General features: G+C 29.5%; 2 protein-coding genes across 4 annotated transcripts in view; one reads left to right on the top strand and one right to left on the bottom strand.

Moving 5' to 3' along the window:
* The window catches only part of LOC142323994 (putative ammonium transporter 1), a 78,483-nt gene that overhangs the window by 2,575 nt on the left and 58,007 nt on the right, over positions 1-17,901 (top strand). The window lies entirely within an intron of this gene.
* Positions 1-17,901, bottom strand: part of LOC142323995 (lysosomal-associated transmembrane protein 4A) — a 124,449-nt gene that overhangs the window by 63,965 nt on the left and 42,583 nt on the right. The gene's annotated exons all lie outside the window — the stretch shown is intronic.

The raw sequence follows: 17,901 nt of genomic DNA, 5'->3' as shown, positions 1-17,901 counted from the left end.
TTTGGTAATAAGTGTGTCCACGGATACGATATAAATCGAGGGTTACACTTATAAAGATATGACCATCAACAATCAAAATTGCCCGAGAAATTAAAAAAATATATATTTGTTTGTTCTAGAAAGTCAACAAATTTTAATAATAAATCCATAAGAAAAAAATCAGTTATTCACAAAAAAAGTAAAAGAATAATCTAACAAAACCATGTGATATACAAAAAATTACAATGACATTGTAAATCGTACGGTAAGAGTTTCGCAGATATTATTTCTTCCGTTCAAAAAACAAAAATTTCTGTAATATAAAAAAACTGTTTTTAACAAAATCAAAATATCTAATGTGGACAGCACATGACTTCCTTATACGCCTATAAATTACATATACACATTTTTTTTTTTATTGAATTATTATTCATCGTAAAAACATTTTCAGAATGAAAGGTTAATAATTAAATGACACAGTTAATAATAAAAGTTAAAAAGAAAAAGGAGATGAAGTCCGATTCTAACCGATGTGCTTTCCCCTAAGATCCAAATATTTCATTAATTACACTTTATTTGGTTATTCTGTAACCAATGAAAATAAGCAGCACTTATGTATGGATATATCGTTGAAAAGCTCTCAATGAGAGCTTATTACTGCAGTTAATAAAAAGTTCAAAATCCAAATTCTTTGGATTTCGGGCTTTTTTGGATATTTTTGGTCCAGTCGATTGCAATCAAAAGGAAGGTGCCCAATTAAATGTTACAACAGTCCTAAATCCAAAATTTCAATATCCTACGGCTAATCGTTTTTGAGTTATGTGTACTTACAGACGTCACGCCGAAACTAATCAAAATGGATTTGCTTATCCATATAATAAGCAAAAAATAGTAAAATTTGTTACAAAACTCTTACCAGCCCATTTTCATTGTTTAATAAATAAAATTGGGCCGGTAAGAGTTTTGTAAAAATTTTTTTCTATTTTTTCCTTATTACATGGAACGCTTAATAAACATTATCTATTATTGTATATCTACTGTCAAATAGATAAATTATTGTCAAATTCTAAATTAATAACAAATTTTGATAATAGAAATGGAGTGGAACCTTTTTTGATATTAGTATCACTTTGTTAAAAAAAGTTTTATTTATATTACAAAAATTTTTGTTTTTTGAGCGGCAGAAATGATATCTGCCAGACTTATCGTACGTTTACATTTCCATGGTAATTTTTTTGGATAATGGATTACTGAATAAAATATAAGATTTTTATTATTACCTTCATACATTTATAAAAAATAATTGTTTTCAACCGTTAAGGCACAGATAAATAATAAACGGTATTCGTCTTTAAATATCAAACTTAACATTACCTTCTAATAATTCGAATAATTACTTTCCTAGCATCATGCAATTAATTCTCATACAACGGAAAAATAATTACAATTGAAAAAAGCTAATTTAGATTTATTTTTTTCGGGTGAGGGTAATTATGATAAAGTTTTATAGAAAAATTATGATTAAAATAAACCAAAAAAAGTTTTAAAATTTTAAATCCGTATTTGTTTCTTTTTTGCTCCCCACCTCCAAAATCACCAAAGAAATTTTTTTTATTTCTCTACGTTTACTATGTTAACTAGAAGAAACTAAAAAAATTCCACTAAAAAATGTAGGGGTATATATATATATATATATATATATATATATATATATATACACACACGTATTGATGGCATTAGATTTTAGACAAAATTACAAAAGGAAAGAGGGGCAGCTTTCATCATTTTTAATTTTTGACTATTTCGTAGAAAATTGAGCTTTAGTACGATGTTAAGTAGTTACTAAATTAAAATTCCAATGTTTTAACTCGATCGGATTTAGGAGAATCATAATTTTTAAATAAAGAGTTCTTTTGCCTCATACCTCAAAAGCCCGTTGACTAAAAAAAGGAAGATAATACCTCCACTCCTAAGTCCGATCGACTCAAACATTGGAATTTTTTTAAAATTTAATAAATATTTTAAATAATTTAAAGCTCAGTTATCTACGAAATACGAGTAATCAAAAATTAAAAATAACTAAAGCTACACCCCCCTCACTACTTTTGTAATTTTTCTAAAATTTAATACATCAATTTACCAAATATATAAAATTTTATGAGCAGGCATGCAACGTAAATACACTTAAAAAGAATGTTACTGCATTTTTTTTCTTGTACGAAGTAAAAGAAATACTGTGATCGCAAAAATTTTGGTTTTCAGTACTCAACGGAAATATCCATTTTCACAATCCCTGAATCCATTTTGACTAGTTTCGGCGTACGTCTGTACGTACGTATCTCGCATTCTACGGTTAGCCGTAGAATGTTGAAATTTTGGATTTAGGGCTGTTGTAACATCTAGTTGTGCACCTCCTTTTTTGACTGCATTCGACTGAACCAAAAGTGTCCAAAAAAGCCAAAAATTCAAAATAATTTGGATTTTGGACTTTTTTAACTGCAATAATAAGCCCTCTTAGAGAGCTTTTCATAAGTGGTACTGATTTTCATTGGCTCCAGAGTTATCGCCAAATAAAGTTTTAATTAATGAAATATTTGGATCTTACACGGGAAAGGCACATCTGTTCGAATCAGACTTCATCTCTTTTTTTTAAATTTAAATATATTGATTTATTAAATTGACCTCCAATTAAATATGAAAAAATACCATAAGTTATTAATGAAATACGTACGATTTTTAGTACTTTTCATTAAAAAAAGAAAAGTGTATATGCAATTTAATAGACGTACAAGGAAGTCATGTGCGGTACACATCTTATTCTTATAATTTACTCGTAATTTTAAAAGAATTGATGTAGACACATGACTTCCTTGTACGCCTATTAAATTACATATACATATTTTTGGTGCACTTCATTTAAACTTATTTCATTTGAAAGCGAGATACGATCCTCCAGTTCTTTAATAAAGTGGACAGTTACACAACTGCATTGTGGTGGACATCACATGCATCACCTTTTTTTTGTTATCAGCATTTTATAATAGTTTATAATTTAACTATTAGTTACTATTAACTAATTAGTTATGTGGTGTAAGTGAGAACGTGTCGGATTCGTAACCATTGTTCATATACATAATTAACATTTTTTTTAATTTAAATATATTGATTTATTAATAATTATTAACTTCTGTAAAAATGTTTGAATTAAAATGAAAAGTACATAAAACTCTATTTCACTGATAACTTCTCATATTTTCTTTTTTCATTCTTATTATTGGATTATTATTAATTTAAGTTTTTTTACAATCAGAGGTTAATAATTATCAATAAATCAATATATTTCAATTAAAAAAAAAAAATTCGTAAATGAAGTCGGATTCGAACCGATGTGCCTTCCCCCTGTAAGATCCAAATATTTCATTAATTCAAATTGTATTTGGTTATAACTCGAACAAATGAAAATAAGTACAACTTATGATATATGGTTGAAAAATGCTCAATGAGCGCTCATTACTGCAGTTAAGAAAAAGTCCAAAATCCAATTTTTTTTTGGATTTTCCAATTTTTTAGGCTTTTCTGGACAATTTTGGTCCAGTCGATTGCAATCAAAAGGGGAGGTGCCCAACTAGATGTACAACAGTTCTAAATCCAAAATGTTAACATCCTACGGCTAATCGTTTTTGAATTATGCGTACATACAAACTAGTCAAATTGGTTTCAGGGATTGTCAAAATGGATATTTCCGTTAAATCTGAAAACCGTAATTTTTCGCGATACAATACGTCCTTTACTTCGTACTCAGGAGAGACTTAAAATGCAGAGACTTATTATTTTCTCTAAATTGACGTTTTTCTTTTTTTTCGAACCACTTCATTGTAGTTTCTGTTCTATTAAGCGCTTTACTTCTTGAATTGAAGGAACATTTTGCTTCGTTATCTTTTTAATTTTCATTCTGGGACCGCTTTTCAATCAGTAACAAAGCGCAGTCTGGTCAAATCCTAAAATTTATTTAAGGAAAATACTGGTTTATTAAAGAAAATACAGAAATCGGTCCTGAATTTTAAACATATAATACACGTAAACATAATATTACATTAAAACTTTTCTTGTAGTGAATTAAATTACCTTAATGTTAACTGTATATTTAAGGTAAAAATAAAATAAACCAAAACTCGCACAAAAATCAATATGCGCACATTTATTAATATATTTAAAAAAATAAAGATATTACTCAATTTAATGTTATACAGTTTAATATTTAAAAACTCTGGAAAATCCAACCAACTTGTTTAAAGAAAAAGTTTAAAATTAAAAATAATTAAATTCATATATCAAGGTTAAAAAAAAGTGATATCTTAAATTACATGGAAAAAACATTGGAAATTCCAGTGACCTACACAAAGGTGAAGAGAAGAAAACCCGACCTAATATCCATCAAATAATAAGGAAGGCTAAAGTACTGAAGTATATTATGCAACCTAAAAATAAGGTTTACCTTCATTTAAAAATTATACGGAAAATGTATTATATATTTATCATAATTTTTCGAACTTTTACGAACGGTTGCTAATACATTAATTAATGTTAATACATTAGTGTTAAATACATTAACACTCTTACATTTAACTTTAATACTTAATTTATTAATTTTTAAACAAAAATATACTACGAGAGACGTTTAATAATAATTAAAGAGACAAATTACTAAAAAAATTGTTTATTCAATGATAATGAAAATAACGCTACTTTACAACATAATCCCCGGTTACATTCAGACACTTATTCTATCTTTCGGTGAGCTTTCTTATTCTAGTAAAGGATCGTTCACCCTGGTGTCTTGAATTATACTACCGGGTGTTCTTGACCTGCTCACTGTTGAATCCGGTACCACGTAAAAACTCCTGGAGAGGACCAAATTTAAAAAATCCGATTATGCGAAATCGGGATTGTAAGGTGGATGTAGCAATATCTCCTAAACCAACTTTGAATACCTTCCCGTGTCTTTTGAACTTTATGGGTCAGGTATTAACATGCAAAAGAATTACGTCGTTTGAGAGAATCAGGACGTCTCCTTATTATAGCGGGTTTGGTATTTTCTAGCACGTCATAATAATACTAACACTGACGAATGTACGCTGTTGTTTTGAATAATCACAATAAATCGAGCCTTCGGCCCCTAAACACCGTTAGCATCTTTTTACCGGTTTACGCAAAGGTTCTGAATCAAGTTTCGTCACAAGGTATAATGCAATCTAAAAAAAAGCATTAGCTTCCGCTTAAGTTCTGAACAAATGTGAACTTGGGATCTTGGTTATTTTGAGTAGACAGTCTGGGAAACCACTTGGAATACGTTTTGCGGTATTTCAGTTTATTGTGGATAATGAAAAGGACAGGGCCGATACTCGCAGAGCACATTTCAGCAATTTCCCAAATTTTTATACGTCTGCCCATGCAATCAAGATCATAAATGCGATTTTGCATTTTCCGCTACGGAAGACCGGTGGAATTTAAACCTTTTAATCCGCTTATAAAAACTTTCAAGATTAATACACATTTTACCGTGCCATTTTAACACGCGCGAATGAATTTCGGCAGGTTTTAAACATACAGAAAATGAAAAACAGCATATTGTTCTATCACAGTACACGTTTCACGTTACGAAAAATTATTTTTTCGAACATCTAATATTTTCTATATTAAGGGGGAGACCAACTTAAATATCAGATGGTTTCAGATATATTAAGCTGTTTGTCGTTGTTCCCATTTGTCTCTTATTATGAACGACCCTCGTAATCACGTAATCATGTAAAGATAAATTATTTAAAGTTAGGCGACACTAAAATATCCCATCTCATATAGCAGTAATAAAAAATCCCACAACACGTAAATAGAAATATTTCAAGTTATACAACTTAGAACTTGAATCCTTTAAAATAATTGCAACTTAAAATAATCAATGAAAAATTTTGTGCGGGGTTTTGCAAATCTTAAAGAGTCTCATGATCCTTCTCTGACCAAAAAACGCAAAAAACCCATGAAAACTTCCGAATGAAATATATACAGGCACGAAAGATATGCATATATTATAGCTAGAACTATATTAAAATAACGCCAGAACTTTTCAGAAAACTCTGTAGAAATCGATTTTTAAAGTATTTTCTAAAATCGTTTACTAAATTTATTATCTAAACTCGATTTCTTATAGTTTTTCATTTTGTATTTTACAACTGATTTGATAGATTATAAGTGATAATAAAGACGATCCCGGACAAACATGCTTATTAATAATTTTCTTAAAGACTTAATATACAATAATTAGTAGCTTATAAAATATTACAAGTCTAAGTTTATATCTGTTAACAATTAAAAGTAACACGTTTTTACTTTTCCGTCTAGATAGCGCTATAGCAGAGCTATAGCTCTAGAAGGAAAATTACTGTTACCGGTTCAAGTTCTGACACCTAAGGAACCCAAAAAAAACAGATGCAAATGTTCCGGATGTTAATGTTCGTATGTACGTGTGTGTGTGTGTGTGTTTGGTGTTGGCCTCTAAATCTCCAGAACTACTCGACCGATTTTGACCAAACTTGGTCACATTACTTTTACAAATGGGACATTGATACCAATAAATTACCATCTTAAAAGGTCAAGGGAGTGAGGCTGTTGAGCAAGGTCGCCTTCAGTATCTCAAGATTTTGCCTAATTAAGGTCACATTTAAAAAAAATTAGATAATAACAATATTTCCAAAACAAAGTTTTGCAAAATCGCACCCCCACTTCAAAAAATTCTCTTAACTACTGCTATGTTGTGACGTCACAGGTGAGCGGTAAAATTAAATGAATAACATTTAACATGTAAAAATTAACTCTGTCTGACTGGGTTTCGAACTCGATCACCCGGTTGGTTCGGTGTCAGGTGCGTTAAGCCTCGCGGCTACACTAGTCTGCCGACCGTACAAGCGAAATTTGTTCTATTCAAGTTGTGAAATTACTTTAGTTAGTTCCGACCGTTGCCGCTAGTTCCACTACACGCGCACGAATTAAACACGGTCTGTGCGCGCGCTTTAGTTAGAATCATTGAATTAAATAAACGAAAAAATAATATATTTAAATGAAATGATAAATATTTCAAATTAAGTTGTGTGTGTGTAAACTGTACATCAGAAACACAACTGTGTTGTTTCTGCAGGTGACGCAAATGAGTGTTTTTATGGTTTTAATAAATCTCTACTGGGGTCCTACATACGCTAAATTAATATAATTATTTTTTTTGTGTTTAGGCTGTTGTATGGCTTTTTCAATTTAAAAAAAAAAGTTAGTTTTCCCGTCATTTGGGGTCTTGCACGTGATTTGATATTTATGTGTTTTATGCATTGTATTATACCTTATATAGTGCGTTTGAACCAACTTGATAGCGTACACTGTTAATGCGAAACGATTACAAAATTTTAATTTTGGCGGCTATTTTGAGGCGAACTTGATTCGTCTATCTTTGTAATCCTCTAACGATCGAAATCCTTAATCTGAATCCGATATCAAAATCAAAGACAAAAAATGTTCACACAAACACATTCATACATATTGAAAATTAAAATTAATAAAAATCAGGAAAATAATCTAAAATAAGACAGATAAAATTATGTAGAAATATTGTCACGGAAGAAGAGCTAAGGCTCTTTGGAATACGGGAATATTCAGCCTAAGTTTTCTTACTAAGACTTCGTGTGAAATTACTTGAAATCTGAGAACGATTTCAAGCTACATAATTATTAAATATTAATCAATTCAAAGGGAATGTTGATTACAAAAAACAATTTCTTTTAGAATTAGAAAAATTAAATTTTTTATTAAAAAAATTCTTCCAATAAAATGCTTTGCAAAAATAAAAGAGGAACACGAAGTCCTCAAAGGAAAAAATTGAAATATTTCTTACCTAACTCAAATGTGTTAAAAATGTTTTAAAGATCCAATTTTTTATACGATAGTAGAAAAAAAAAATATTATAAATTGATCCAGTGTTAACGATAAAAATTCCTTTTGGCACGCCGGAAGGCGGAGGTAGATTTAACCGGGGCAAAATAGAGATAGGCGAACTCGAATTGTACGAGCTCGTATCAAACATTACTTTCCATGTTTTTACGGACACTACAGTTTTCTCAGACTACAAACTATTGCTTAATTTATCAAGATGTCCTTATGATTTTTCCTGAACCGCTTGAAAACACACCTATTTTGAGGATTAGTGTACGATTCTAAATTTGTCTCTTTGTATTGATAAAAAAAGAAAACGTTTTATTTACAAATATGTATAAATGTAACAACAACAGTGATGCTGAGAAGATGATTTGGAAGTACACTAGGCCTACATTACCCACATTAAGTATTACAACTTACGTTCTATACCCTAACGTGTTTTACCCTACCGAACTTTTCTTTTTAATTCTAGGCATATTTAAACACTTTCATATTAAGCAAGGATAACACACAGAAAAATCACACTTCTTGGCAATAAAATGTTGTCACTTGTAAAAATTAATATATATACTCAACACAAGTCCGGCAGTTTAGATAAGTTCACTTCAAATTCAATCAATACAACAATGGTTTTATATGTAAGCTAGTTTCACCTGTTCAGCATATGGGAAGCCTCCTCCTCTCACAATTCCAGCAATATTTTGGTCATCCCTTGCCGTAAGGGTTGGTCATATCAAAAAATAGTTTCAGACAAAAGTTTAGGTAATATTTAGAGGACTAACGACCACTTTAACGGATTCGATCCTATACCTATTAAGGGAGCTATGATTTTTTTTGTCCTTGAAACTCCATTTTTCCACCCCTTGGCCCTTATCCAAAGAATAGTAGGAACTTTAAACAAATTCGATATTTTACTTAATAAGAAAGTTACAGCAATATTTTGGTTTTTCTTTATTTTTGTCATCCCTTGCCGTAAGGGTTGCTATCAAAAATTGTTTCAAACAAAGGTTTTAAGTAATGTTTAGGGGCTAACAACCACTTTAAACAGATTCGATACTGTGCCTATTAAGGGAGGTATGATTTTTTGTCTTCGAAACCCCATTTTTTCCTTCCCCTGGGTTAATGGTTGGTGACATCCAAAAAATTTACTTAGATAAGATTTAGGTCCTTATCCAAAGAATATTAGGAACTTTAAACGAATTCAATATTTTACTTGAAAGTTATAGCTATATTTCGATTTTTCCCACTAACTAACTCGACTGACATTTTTGGTTGTTATATTTTATGTATCAATGCTAATAATTTAATCGCACTCGCATTATTATTACAACAAAACGTTTTCCTTATTTCTTTTCCTTATCACACCGAAGTTAGAATACATGCATTCCACAAACGATACCAATTGTTAAAAAAAGTATAACAATTGTTAAAGAAATATTTTTCTCCTCAACCCAAAGTTTGGTGGACCTTAGTTTTCTATTCAGCCAATATCTTAAAATTTCTTATAATGTTTTCCTTCCTTCACTTAATCCATGAACCCGCGTCTAGGTCCTCTTCTCAACTTCTTCTCAACTGGGAAGAATCTCTAAGGAAGTGGGCGATTGACCTTCTTTTCACTATTGTTGATACTACGTTCTGTTTTCTTCCATTCTTATTAATACTTTCTCGTTTTCCATTCTATCGGTCCCAGAAACCTTCAAAAGTTTTCTCCAACACCGTCTCGAAAGCTTCAAATTTATCCTTTTCAGTTTTTCTTAACGTATATCTCTCGGAGGCGTACATACAACCGATCTACATTAAACTTACCGTAGGTGTTTTCTTATAATTAGAACAATATTCTTTCATCCCAGTAAACTTTTACTTTCAAAATCTATTAAGCTTCTTCCATCCGATGAAATATTTTCCATGCATTTAAATGACTTAGCTTTCCCCCTTCTGACGGTAGCTCAACTTTGTTTCCTACCTCTCGTAAAGTTTATTATTTTAGTTTTTCTTCCGTTATTTTCATAGCAAATTTATTTATTAAAATAACGTTCATATTGTCCAAGGTGCCTTGTAGTTCTGATTTATTATTTTTGAATTAAGGCAAAGTCAACCGCCAAATCAAATGATTTTGTAGTACTCGTCACCTATCTTTATCCGATATTTTTTTATCGTTTACTTCTCTTTGGGCTCGGAAAATATGTAACAATATTTACAGGAAGTATAATTCCCGTATATCAAAATTTTACTCAAAATGTAGATAAATTTTATCAAATAATTTAAATATCCCCTTACGTAGCTATTTTCTAACGTGTTTGGTCTTGCTCAAATCCCATCTCAAAAAAACATTTTTCTTCTTCGTAGTTTCTGGGACTCGAAATCAAATTCTTACACTAATTATATGTTAATTTGGTTATGTTCTTGGCCAAATAATGCAGGGAGATCATTAGTTATAATTTGTTTTTTTATTTATATTTTCTAACTGGATTAATCAATTTTTACGAACTTCTGTACGATGACTTTTGAATACGGATCACTTTGGCATAAAGTAATCTGTAATATTAGCGAAGTGAACCAATAAATTCCAGTGATCTAATTTTGATTACAATCGGTCGAGGGTTTGGAGAGATAGGATCACAACCAGAACCAGAGTAGAATCTTGTTACATTATTCTTTAAGTTTTCTTCTAAGTAGTAACCTGCTAGTTTCCAAATGTTTTTTAATTTTATTTTAAAATATTCATAAGGATCTATTTTTATTAAAGTCTCATCAATACTAATGGAAAAACGTCAACTACCACTAATGCATTAAGTACTCGTATTTATGTAAGGTTTAAAAAAAAAATGTAACTTTATATATTGTATGGATAATTTGTAAGAGGTCGTACTATCTATTATCCAATAACATATGCTGCGAGAAACAAGTTGACATTGATGCTTAAATATCTGTTACGACCTTAAAAGAGTTACATGAATTTGTAATTAAAAGACTATCCCGTGTTTTCTGAACGAATACAAAACAGATATTTTACTTACTTTTATGATCTGCAAATTTACATGTCATTTTAAACGTGTATGCAAAATTTCAGCTTTCTAGATTCTAGTTTACAAGTCGAAGAGTAAATCAAAAATATAGAAAATGTACAGTAAATTATTAAATAAGAAGAACGTAATAAAAATAATACTGGAACCGGATATTTTCCAAAACACGCTAACATTAGTTTTAGAAAGAACACGCAAATATATTTAAAAATAGAGAAAGTTGAAGTGCATGTTGCATTCCATAAAATATTTTTAATGATACCTAAATTACTGATAATGATAATAATTATGACGTCAACGGATAATGAAGAGGTTATATGGTATGTCACTAAAATCTAAATCTTTTATAACCTGCTTCATTTACGTTGCCAACAAGTTTATTAATAAAGATAAATACATCATAAAGATCTTAAGAAATTATTTTTTATTAAAAAAAATTGCTTAATTATTCTTAATAATTAATCGCTAATAAAAAAACTTATCACGTAATATGCACTATCAGTTCTGTGAACAAGTAGTTGTAAAGATAAACGAGGACAATTATTTAACAGACTATGGATGTCAGACAAAGTCAAATTTTCACCTTAACGGATCCGTTAATAAATAAAATTTTCGTTTTGGGTACAAAAGAATGCTGAAACGCCCTACATAATACCGGCGCCTGCTACACAGCAACAAGGTCAACGTGCGGTGTGCTTTAAACGAGGATGACTTCACGACTACACCCACATCAGATCGTACTCAAAAACTTTGTTACGCAAAAATTAAAGACATTTTATAAATGATTGACAACAGTTTCAACAAGATGGACCATCACACACAGCACGAATATCGATGATTGTTGCATGTCAATTGTTTGGCAACCGTATAATTTCGAAATGGCCTACCACGTCTCCAGATATGTTGGAGTGCGATTTCTTCTTATGCGGCTCTCTTACAAGCAAAGTGTATAATAGTCGAGTTATCGAGTTATCTAAGGAAATAGGAGAAAAAAATGAATATTTGAGATTTTTTTACATTTTGTTCAATAAAATTTTAAGCACACCTTTTCCAACTGGCGCGTAAAGAAATAATCATTTTCAGTGACATTCCGGAGGCATTTAAGTCCAAATACAAATACCGCCTGGACAACCACATATTGTGTATAAATAAGCATTCGTACTCGCTCGTTAGATTAGTGTGCACGGCTTTAAATTACTATATTAGACGGTCACACTGGGTCGTGCTTCTTATTGCTTTTGTCAACCCTGAAGTAAACAATAAGTATTATATTTATAAATAAAATTCAGGGTTTAATATAATTTTAGTTATTTACCATCGATGAGAGCAACGTAATTTAATCTATTACTTCCCATAAAAAATGGTAAATTAGGTTTTTTGCTTTAAATTATTGGTACTCGTACAAGCCATCATTCTGAGTAATTATTACCGGCACACACAAATATATAACACAAATATATAAATATATTATATATATATATATATATAATAGATTTATTATATATATAATATATAACGGCAGATTTCTTCTTTAATCAGCTCCCCCTAACATCCTTTACAATAATTCGGACATGCAAGACAAGATTTACAATTGAATAATACAATAAAATTTAAGTAGAATTAATATTTTTTAATTTGATATAACAATATGTTAAATAGGCAAAAAATTATAACTTTAAAATTCTCAGGATAATTCTTTAAAGCAGTTTGTTTAGGATTTAAACAAAACAATACAAAACATAATAAATAAATAAAAATAAAATTTAAAATAATGATAATACTTATATAACATTTCATAACAATTTAATAATAAAATAATACGACTTTTTTTGGCAAGGTCAGTCATGCTTACTTAATTTTACAAGCGAGCCATTTAATACGATCAAATCGAACAAAAAAATTTTGTCATTTGACATAAAATTAACGAGCGATGAAAGAAGAAAAATAGAGAGAGGTATTTATATACAGACAAGAGAATTTCACAGTCTCTTAAACATGAATACAATAAATAAATCATCATAAAATTACAAAATCTACATTAAACAAAACGTACATACTTAACAGACTAAACAAGGAGAGGAGAAACAAAAGAGTACACTTTTAAATATAAAAATGTAAATATAAAAATATTTTTATAATAAAAATAAAAATATTTATTATTGTAATTATTTACTTCAATAACCTCTAATTACAACTTTTTTTGGTCAATGGGTTTTCGATTTTGAGGCAAAATTCCACTAAATACAACTTGTACAACATGTACAACATGTACGTTTATTGCACTAAAGCTCAATTCCTTATCACCATATTAAACAACCCTCCTGTTTTTTAATAACGTCCAAAATATATTGCCATCAATTCTCCATAAATAGAAATTTTTAGACATTTTCGAAGAATTAATGTTGAGGCTCGGAGATATGAATCAAAATACAGGCCAACACAACACAAATATACTAGAAATTTCTTTATACTAGGAATCTTGAAACATTTTGGTTATTTGCCAAATATACAATCAAAATAAAAAGCGAGAAAAAATAAATTCTTATTAAAAAGTTTTTGGATTTCATTTGACCCCCTTGAATGACGTTAATCCTCAAAATTATACATAATTACTAAGAAAAAATTGCAGTAAAAAAATGTGGGTCCCATTTGTTCCCACAGCTACTTCGTAATTATAATGATTTTAATAAGACACACACTTGAAAAACATAAATAACAGAGATGATAAATTATTAACAAAAGTGATAAGTTTTTAATTTCTTAAGTCAAGTCTCACAGGACCCTCTTTTTTACAAAGCTCTCATTCATACAAGATTTTCAATCTTGAAAATTAAATTTTAAAACAGTCGATACTTTAAATACTAGTCCCAATTAGCTCCCTCACTAATTAATTATATATCTCAGTATGTCGGCCCAATTCGGTGCCGTTTCATTCAGTAAAGCTAAAACAAAATTTATTAACTAAGAGAAAAAATATATAAACTTATATGGCGTTATTGATACCCTGATGGGGGTCAAAAATCAGGCCAAAGCTGACCTGATTTATACATACCAAAGTTTTGCGCCAAATTTCAATTTTTTAATCAAAGAGTTTAGAAGATTTTAAGCAAAAACTGTTTCGAAATAACAACCTTGAATAAATATTCCACCCCTAAATCCGACTGACGTAAAACTTTATAAATTTAAACAACTTTGAGAATATCTTCTATGCTCAATTTCCAGCGTCTGCTATACAAAAGGTCAAAAATTAAAAATTAGGATAACTATCCCTCCACCATCTTCTCTAATGCCGTCAATATCCTATATAGAAATTTGTTGACCCGTTTTTCGAAGAATTTATGTTCAGCCAGCCCGAATATATTAAAATACAGGTCAACACACGAATGTACTTTAGATATGTCTCCCTGGAATTTCTTTGTGTATTTAAAATACACAAAAAGGAAAAACCTTTCTTTCTATACGTAAATTTTTCTTTATTCAGTTTCCTTTTTAATTTTTAAATGATACTGCTTTACATATTACAGTTAATTCAGATTACATATTTTTACACTAACAATAATTAATGATATCGAAACAACAAACAAAGAACGTACCTAAAATCATCAAAATGAACATTTGCATTTTTCGTAAAAAATATCTTCCACTGATCCACAGGAGAAAAACAGAAACTTTACAAAATAAATTAAAACCCATCCATGTCAATAACTTTTGCTGTAAAGCCTAAAAATCTTGTGCATAAAAAACACTTTAAACATCCTTATTTGAAAAAATTTGTGGATACACACAGTTTAGCTCCTTCGTGTTTTAGCATCTATTATACTTCATATGTCAGGATCGAACTTAAAAATTGTAAAGTTTATTATAATAAAGTTGTATATTAGAAAAATTTTATTCTATTAAATCTTTAAAATAATAATATTATTCATAATAAGGGGGAGAGAGGAGATAATGTTGAGATGACTTATGAAAAAAAGGACTTTGTAATTTTCTAAAATTATCAAAAAAATAATAACATTGTAATAATAACACTAATTTTGTCAGAAAAAATTTTAAAACCATTCCATTCCGTTAAGAATAAATTTTACAGCTCACTTTAGCTGGAAAATAGAATTCAAAAAATAAAAAAAAATATTTTAAGACGAAAAACTTCATGCAAATTTTTACTTTTAAGCAAAACGTTTCCTAATTTTTTCACATTAAAGCAATAACTTTTAAATCCGTTCAATCACACTCGTAAAAAAAAATTTCTACGCATATGTGATTATTCCTTTCCTAATACCAATAAAAAAGTTTGTTTTTGTTAATTTAACCCGCATAAATACCATTTTCATTAGCTATTTTACTGCAGGGTTAATCTGCTGTAAATTTTTCAGAGCGGAAATCAAACGCAGGTCCTTCGGTACTGTTATAAAGAGGAAGAGGGGGGGGGGGGGTTCTTTGTTTGGACTAACAAAAAACCTACTTGATCAATCGCAAGTTTTCACCCGTGTTTCTTGGCATAACTGAGGTTTTTAAATGTAGTAATGGAGATTTGCCGGTTGAAGCACAAACTTTAATGAATTTTATTAATGAACTGTGAGTCTGTTCTCACATGCATATAACTCATATTTAGCAAAATAACAGGGGGAATCGTCGTTTTCAAATTATTCTAACTGATATTCCGGTTGACATAAAAAGTCGCTCGCGAAAAAGTAGAACCATCAGATTTACAAGTCCAAAAAATTTCAGTATGACTTAATTTTGATCTCAAGATAGTAAATACAGGGCGAAATTCTTCGCAAGCTACAAACTTGAAAACGGGGCATTTATATGAATTTTTTCTTTATTTCCACTTCGTAAGAATTCCACTGCGTAAGATATCTTACTATCTTACGTAGTATAGGGTACCGTAATGAACACAGCCGGAAAGGGCTCGCTTCGCTCGTCCGACCGTCTAGCCAGGGGGCTCTGCCCCCTGGACCCTCGACGTGTTCGTATCCTCATATTTGTGAGAATATTAAGTATTTTACAAAAATTTTCTAAGAAAAGAAGTATTAATGTGTAGAGAACATTTTGGTGTTTTTATATTTAAAATAGGCTTCAGAAGTGATTAGATATAAAATTTAATAGTTTTTAATAGAAAAAAAATCCTGTTTTTACTGCTAATTATTACTAATAAATAATTACTTTCTTTTATTAACAAAACTAAATAAATAAAATTAATAAGTACATAAGAATAAAAATAATCTACGTTTATAATTAAATTAGAGAGTCAGCTGAAATAGTCGCCGGGCGCAGCTGCCCGGCGCACCATTGTTGGTCTGCTCTACGCAAGTAGCAGCTAAAATAAAAATGTGAGCACATACAGCAAACAAACCAACGCACCATCTTTTTTTATAAAGAGTGAAGCTCACTTGCATTGAAATTATCAGAATATACAGGTGTCCCGTTGTGTAACAAGAAAATGTACACTGTGCCTTCATAAAAAAATGTTCATTTTACCTATGTACGGAAACGTATGCGGTTACGTATTCAGCAGTGGAGTACACACATCGAAATGCGTTTTCAAAGCAATGGTAGTTATATAGAGGCATATTATATAAATAAAATGATTTCATAAAAAAAAATTCTATTTTTCTATATATGAAAACTTATGGGACAGTCTGTATTATGACGTGATTTTTAATATTCTGTTTTTTTCACTCAGGTAAAATTTCATAACTTATGATATTTCCGAATATAAAAAATACGTATGATCTTTTAGCTATTATTTTCCCTTTCATTTGATTTTTTTCTGCAGGAAGGTATAATTCTGATAATAAAAAAAAGATACATCAGATTAAAAAGTAAAACATATACGGAAGAAAGATCTAAAGAAAAATCAAAACAGGAAACAGAATAAAGTAGAAGATAATAATAACTTCAGAAGGTTAATTTAAAAAAAAAAAATTGTAAATAAAAAAACTAATATGTAATATATAAATAAAAAAATATTGTCAAATTGAAAAAACAACCGAAAAAATTGCCCACAACCATTAACTGTAATAAATATAAATGTTTATATAATAAACAGACATTATTAGCATTACTACTAAAACAGCCTAACAGCATCGTAATAAGACAGGTGGTATTTATCGACAAAAACTTAAAATATATTGTTATAATGTATAATAAAGAAATAAAACATTCAATTTATAACAATATTAAAACTTAAGATGTTGAAGCAGACAGAGAATAAAATCAACCTAATTAATTTTATTGTTAATTTACAACAATGATAATAATTATAATAATAATAATAATAATAATAATAATAATAATAATAATAATAATTATTATTATTATTATGTGTTTTAATAATCCCGTAGTAACTTCACTTCGCTGAAGAAGTTTGTAAAAATAAAATCCGTTCAAAAAAAAAGTACATTAAAAAACCAACAGTAATACTTATTTTTAATTCTTCTCTGAATAGTCGTTTTGAATGTACGAAATTAAAAAACTTTTTACGCTATTCCGCACAAGAAGCCAAACTTTTCGTTATTTTAAATTAAAATTTAAAAATAAAATTTTGTTTTAATAAATTAATAATCTTCTGCTACCATCTATTGGTAAATACTTGAAAAAATTTATTAAAAAAAAAAAATAACGCCAACGCTCAAACGTGCAACTTCATAACGAACCACGCTCAAATTTTTTCGACCTAAAATTAAGCGTAACTCAAAAACGCATCTCTCATCCTCTTGACCGATCGTAACCAAATTGAATAGCACCGATGACCTATATTCAGAAATCATCGTACAAAATTTCATAAAAATCAATGATCAGAGTTACTACAGCTAGAATATAAAACGATAACTTACGAAAAAAGCAAAAAAAATAGGCTTATTTTCCCTCATCCCTGAATGCAATGAAATTATCTACAAGAATGTAACTTTTAATTAGATTT

Source organism: Lycorma delicatula, chromosome 4, assembly GCF_047948215.1.
Source record: "Lycorma delicatula isolate Av1 chromosome 4, ASM4794821v1, whole genome shotgun sequence".
Lineage (NCBI taxonomy): Eukaryota > Metazoa > Arthropoda > Insecta > Hemiptera > Fulgoridae > Lycorma > Lycorma delicatula.
The sequence above is the reverse complement of the archived record's forward strand: the minus strand, read 5'-3'. Positions and strand labels throughout refer to the sequence as shown.